At 32.0% G+C, this 6935-nt stretch overlaps 1 protein-coding gene across 1 annotated transcript in view; it reads right to left on the bottom strand.

Moving 5' to 3' along the window:
- Window positions 1-497: 497 nt before the first annotated feature.
- The window catches only part of LOC144967480 (mitogen-activated protein kinase 1-like), a 66653-nt gene continuing 60215 nt past the window's right edge, over window positions 498-6935 (bottom strand). Inside the window, exon 12 of the mRNA XM_078904786.1 lies at window positions 498-6475. The gene's annotated coding sequence lies outside the window, so the exon portion shown is untranslated. The remainder of the gene's footprint in view (window positions 6476-6935) is intronic.

Genomic DNA, 6935 nt, shown 5'->3' with positions numbered 1-6935 from the left:
AGAACTTAACTAAAGAACATTTCCCTCTTGAATTCTGTGGCCAGATCTTATTATTATTTACAGTTAACAATGGTGTGAACACAACAAAGCTATGTAGGCTTGTAAAGGCTTTTTACATGAACACTAATTTTGAAAAAAAGCTGGCTGATGTATCGATCACAGGCAAACGATAACAAGGACAATGAGAATGAAATTGACTATATCGAACTGTAATGACGTGAATATCATTGAAATGAAATAAAATGTCTTGACAATATAAATACTGCGGGACTCATTAATTTAAATGATGAATACAATACAAATCATCATAGAATACAATAAACCTCAGAATCTCTAACATAGAAAATCTGAAGTCATGGACAACCCTAACACTTTTCTTTGATTCTTGAATGATCATCGGCACTTAAAATGCAAATTAGGGCAAATAAAGCGCGAAGGAAAATGTAAGATTAGATAAAGAGGAGAACAAAACAAAAAAGTTACTCAAATGTCCAATGTAATATATCTATGTATGTTTATTTACTGTTAAGGAACTTTGCATTACTTGTGATATTTTTAAAGGTCATATCAATGCATCGAGTTAAAATGGAGATATAGCTGTAAATTATTAATATGGATATAATTTATCAGTGCTTGCAATGCACAAGCACCAAAGGAGGAGAAGAAAAAAAAAAGGAAAACAATAAGACTACAAATAATGAATAAAAGTTTGATGATTTTTCAAAATGCTTGCAACCCATTAGGTCTATTTAAGTGCCAAGAAAGGTAAGACTCTAGATATAGGTTAACTCTTTCAGCGCCATTGGCACACTGTGCAGTCAGAGCAGAATCTGCTCTACTGGCCAATGGCCGCAAAGTGCGGCTGGTCTTGAAAGGCAAAAACAATAATGTAATCCAATCCTGCTTTCTACAATAGTACTATAAATTGAACCAATGGTATCATTTCTTTCATCAGAACATTCAATTGGCCCAAGGGGGGTATTCTAATTGAGATTTTGCGCCGAATTTGAAAGCCGCTTGTTATTTTCATGCTGCCTCAATCATGTGTCCGCCATTTTGTGACGGAAATGCAAATACAGCCTAGCGCTGAAAATGTCTATTTCATACACAATGTAAATTTTTGTTTGTTTGTTGCTTTAGGTCTCTTCCAACACAATTGAGGTTATATGAGAGACCGCTGAAACAAAAAAACAAGCAATCTAACACTAACAAAAATAGTACAAATGTAAATCAAAATCATAACCTAAAGATATCATAAGCTAAATTATAAATAACCAAGAACAAACAGGCAGAAGATTTACAGAAAAAAAAAATCCCCTGTCAAAAATACAATCACAAACCAAAGAAGCAGGATAGGCTGTAAATTAACAAGACATAGGACATCTAACCTTCAAGAGAAAAAAAAATCTAAAATACAGCTACAGACAGTAGAAAATGAACTGTGTATTTGTCAAGAACTGCTAAATTTTCTCACCATCTTTCTCGCTAAAGAAATTTACTATCCTCTTCGTCTTGCCATCATGACATGTCATATTAAAACCGGTACAAGTAAAATCTGTTTTTTGTTTGTTTGTTTCTTTAGGTCTCTTCCAACACAATTGAGGTTATATGAGAGACCGCTGAAACAAAAAAACAAGCAATCTAACAAAAATAGTACAAATGTAAATCAAAATCATAACCTAAAGATATCATAAGCTAAATTATAAATAACCAAGAACAGACAGGCAGGAGATTTACAGAAAAAAAAATATCCCCTGTCAAAAATACAATCACAAACCAAAGAAGCAGGATAGGCTAGTAAAGAGAAGAAGAAACGACATCACTATCGGATCGTACACCCATGCGAACATCATAGGTATATGATTCAAGGGTGATGCTCCCATCCAACCACCCGCAAGTAAAATCTGTAGCAATAATTTCTGGTAATACATAGTAATAATATCAAATAATAATAAAGCAGAGGAGACCAAAAGAAAATTATAGAATAATTTGCTCCATTCAACTCTATGATGAGAATCTGAAATTTTAATCACATTCATACGATCAACAAACTACTCTCAAGAGAACTTAAAAATAAAATTTATGAATCAGCTGTGTATGTTTGTTGTTTTTATTGTTTTTTAATGTAAATTACCTATTTGTTTGCTTTCTTTCACAGGCTTTTACACATGTTAGAGATTTTCGTGCGGCACTGTATTCAACTATTTTACAAAAGAAATCTATAAACTATAGGTCCTCAAATGACATATACATATGGAGCTCTGTACAGATTTTTTTTAAATTTCAAGATAACAATGATTGTGGCAACTATTAACAATATATATAAAAAATATTAACAGAATTAGAAGTAGTAGTAAAAGTGGTAGTAGTAGTAAATATGATGATGATGATGATGATGGAGACCAAGTGAATTGATGTGAACAAGAAATGACTGCCAATTTAAGAGATATATTTATAGACAAGTGATTATTGAATACTTGCTGACCAAGAGCCAACATCTAAAGCTCCTATGCCAACACACAAAAATGTATCAAGACAAATTCAAGATCAAGTTTCTAATTGACACAAGAATGAAGTTATTGTTTCTCTAGCCAAGATTGATTTGATATAAGACTCAGAAATGACTGGGTTTTATCTCTCACTGATTCTTTTTTCTCATTTTGAAATAAAAGTGATATATATTTTTTCTGTTTTCACAACTAATAATATGTTTCGTTTTGAAATGTTTTACGTCGTTTGCAACACATTTAGGTCATGTCAGCGCCAGTCAAATGTTTACAAATCATATATATGTAAAAAATAATAATACAATGCATAACAGAGATGATTTACAAGAAAAAAATAGCATCTCCCAAAACTCTTAACTATCCATTTGACTATTTTCCTCCCAGCCAGGGCCAGGACAAAATCAAGTAATCTCATTCCAAGACAAAGACAGAAAGCATGTTGGAAAACAGATATAAGGGGATAGAAGTAGAAGACATGGTAATTGCCTCCCTGCCCATTATGGGAGGTCAGGAACCCCACCCAGAAACTAATAATAAAAATTGTTGGTAGCAAGTCTTGACTAAATGAATTTAGAAGCAATAGACATCATGTCATTTCCAGAATATCTGTCCATTGTGTAGACATCAGATCAATTTGTGATGCATTAGATACGGGGTGTATAATGGCCCTTGATGATCATGACATGAGTGAAAAACAAAAGATTGTTATATAACATGGTATATAACAATGCAACATTCATTTCAACATGCTAGGCCAAATATTAAAACAAATAAAAAACAACACAATGAAAGTAAAATAAAATAAAATTCAAAACGTGACGGCAATCATGAAACAGAAATGCATTGTAATGTAATTCTTATTTGACAAGAGGAACGAGTGAAAAAATATTGGCCAAAATAAGAAAATAAAAAAAATAAATAAAAAAGACGAATGGTGAACCAACAGCATGAGATCATTGTATTTCACTTGATCAGGGGGCCTTATTTTAAACCTTTAACTCTCTCGTTCATATGAATGGGGGTAATCCAACACATGTGTTCGATTTTCATTCAAACTGAATGCAATAGATTTTTAACCAAAAAAAAAAAAAACAGGAGCGAGCACTCCTCTCAAAGTTGCATTTGAAATATCATAAATAGCAAAAAGTAAGACAAGAGGAACAAGTTCAAAGAAAAACTAATAATACTAAAAATTATCTCTGAGCATGAATCAATTTAGGAGTACTCGTGGCAGACCTGACTACTTGGAACATTTTAAAATTCATTTCTAATAAATAGGCATGGGGTAAAAGTAACCCCGGTAAACTACAGATATAGTCGGTGTTAGGGTTGAGTGAGTTAACTCTACTAAAATAGTTTGGTCCACCCTCCTCAACACACCTGGTACACATCACTTATAGTGACTCGTAGGATAACTGGGACCAATAATATTTTAAATAAAGCTCTTTATTGAAATGACTATTTACAAGCCAATTCCAATCTATTTTTTAAAAAAATAAATGAAAACTGACATGAGAGAGACAGGGGCATCGAGAGAACAAAGTTGCAAAATTTACAATTATTGATTTGAAATGGAGTTATCCTTACTCGTCTAATGAGAAAACGAAAATGTAAATGAAAAAAAAAGTTTAAATGGTCATATTTGATTTGCTAAATGATATATGGTGGGAATAAAAATGAATTTTAAAAAGTGAAAAAACTTTGAGCTATTATTCAATAACTAAATATAACAGTCTATTGACTGACTTCGCCTCCTTGCCCACTTTAAAATCTTTAACAGCTAGGCTGCATTTCCTTGAAATTATGATTTATTCCATTCTTTATCTGGTTATAAATGCAGACCAGACTGTTTTCACCAAGACAGCAATAACTTTTCAAGTCACATCACTTTAAATTCTTTCTTAAGATATGACTCTGTGTTGGAACAAAAGCTAACATCACCTGCAAAGGTTCAAAAGTTGATACAACACATGAAAATATATGCATTTCTAAATCATTGACGTTGTGGAAAAATTGCAAACATTGGGCATAAAATTATTTACAAATTCAAAAACAAGTTACCCCCCCAAAAAAACCAAGCCTTTCTATCTTTGAGCTATGGATCTGGGAGGTTGGCTGTGCTAAAATGTTGATGCATGAGAAAACTTGGAAATATGGTTTAAAATCTGCATTGTCTTTAAATTGTCTTTATCGTACACTAAGAATGATTTGCTTATGAACAAAAACAATGAATTAATTCCTTTTAAAATCGGTTGTTTGTTGCTCATTTGCTTTTAGGAGTTTAAAAATGACTTCTTGGTAGAATGTGATTTGGAAATATAGGATAGTTAAAGAATTATAGATTTACTTGATCAGCGTCGACATTACTCTTGGGCCATAAGGGCCTATAAACTTTTTTTTTTTTGAATAGAAAAGCCACAACAGAAGCAGATGTTGGCAGCAATGCAGCCCTCAAATTCCCTAACATGAACTATTTTTTTTTTATCCCATTACCAAAAGAGTTTCACCCTTAGTTATTAGAAGCATTAATTTTCTTTTAATTAACAAACTATTTGGACTTTCTCATAATATTGTCAAAGTCGGGCAACTATGCAAACATTTATTTGTAACCAAAAAGGACTGGGCCACAAACCATCAAAATCAACATATCATCACAGAAATAACCAATTGTAACATTATTTTAACATGAAATCAAGTGAGTAGGAAAGCGACGTTTTTATTCTAATTTGTCTTCTGGCACTTACCTACTCACTTCATTTCTTGTTATTTTCAACATAAGTGCCTGCTCCACTCATTTTTCTGAATTAAACATCATTTTATAAATTTTAATATTGGAAAAATTCATCAAAATAAGCGCTGGAAAAAAGAAATGTCACCACTAGATTGATGTCATTGAATGGTCATATAATAAAGAGGAATGGGAGGTGGGGCAGAGAGAAAAAAAGAGAGAAAGAGAAAGAGAGAGAGAGAGAGAGAGAGAGACAGAGAGAGAGAGAGAGAGAGAGAAAGAGATAGAAAAAGAGAGAGAAAAAGAGAGAGAGAGAGAGAGAAAGAGAGAGAAAAAGAGAGAGAGAGAGAGAGAGAGAGAGAGACTACATCGCGTGACCATTTCATGATTTAAATGGAGGTAAACAAATACAACAAAGCTATAAACAAAGAATGCAGTATACTCAAATACTATATGTATGCATTATCTTCATTACTTAGCATCATTTACATATTCATAATAGCAAAAAACATGTAAAATTACGTATGTATGAATATATATGTATATATACCTATTTATATGTGTCAACAAACAAACAACAACAACAACAACAAAATAATAAAAAAACAAGATCTAGTAGCATGATCGTAAATTTTGTTGTGGCTTGACATCACAGACATTTTGTTTCATTGGGTGAGGGGTGGGGGAGGGGAAAAGCTTGCCTGAAAAATAGTGTGACAGCAATAGACAGTCAACGGAAACCAGCTCACATCGAATGGGGAAGGAGTTGTGAGTTTACAGATGTGTCCCTATGGGAAAAAAGCTTCCTTCACAAGCAAGGAAAAAAAAAAATCTGATGTCATAACTAGAAAGTAATTAACATTTTCTTTTTGTTCCGCCATAACAGTAACAATAAAATCGTAACTCCAAAATGAATATTCCATGGCTAATAAGAACTACGAATTATATGGATGGACCGAGAATGTGTTTCTTGGCTCTTCAACCAAGGAGGTATAATCCGTTTGAGCTCCAATGAAATATTCCACAAAAATGCAGATTTAGACACGATTTCAAAATGTCATGTTTTATACTAACAAAAAAAAAAAATAAATAAATAATTTAAAAACCCCTTTTGGAACACACATAATATCCTCGAATGATCTTGCTTGTTTAATCAAAGTTTGTCTCTTTTTACTTTTTAATCCGCTGTCTTCCAAACCATTCAGGATTTAGTGGGATTCTTTTTTTAATATTTTATCAGCTGTTGAAATGAAAAAGTTGAATATTGAATTAAAATACAGAAATCAAAAAATAAACCAACTGATAAACAAAAAAATAAATGAAATTAGCAATTTGGGGCAGAGGGGTGAAAATCAGAATTTAGTTAAATTTACTCAAGCAAGAAATTTTTCAAAAAATAATAATAATAAATTAAGTAATATCTGTGAATACTGATTTAATTAGTGTAACGGGCAGGTTTTGTTTCATCACTCTCTTGTGATCACACAAATGGACAATCCAACAAATTTCATAGCTTTTTACCCATGTTGAACACGACAGAGTTAATAGGTGTCCAAAATTAAGATCTTGTTATACAAAAATTAAATCATAAAGCCACATGTGACTTCCCAAACCATGGAAAATAACACTTAATTTATAAAAATTGGAAAATATATTTAAAAGTTATGGGTTTTTAAAGTTTCTATTTTTGATGATTTGTG

Source organism: Berghia stephanieae, chromosome 3, assembly GCF_034508935.2.
Source record: "Berghia stephanieae isolate SIO BIC M18660-M18661 chromosome 3, UCSD_Bste_1.3, whole genome shotgun sequence".
NCBI classification, from domain to species: domain Eukaryota; kingdom Metazoa; phylum Mollusca; class Gastropoda; order Nudibranchia; family Aeolidiidae; genus Berghia; species Berghia stephanieae.
The sequence above is the reverse complement of the archived record's forward strand: the minus strand, read 5'-3'. Positions and strand labels throughout refer to the sequence as shown.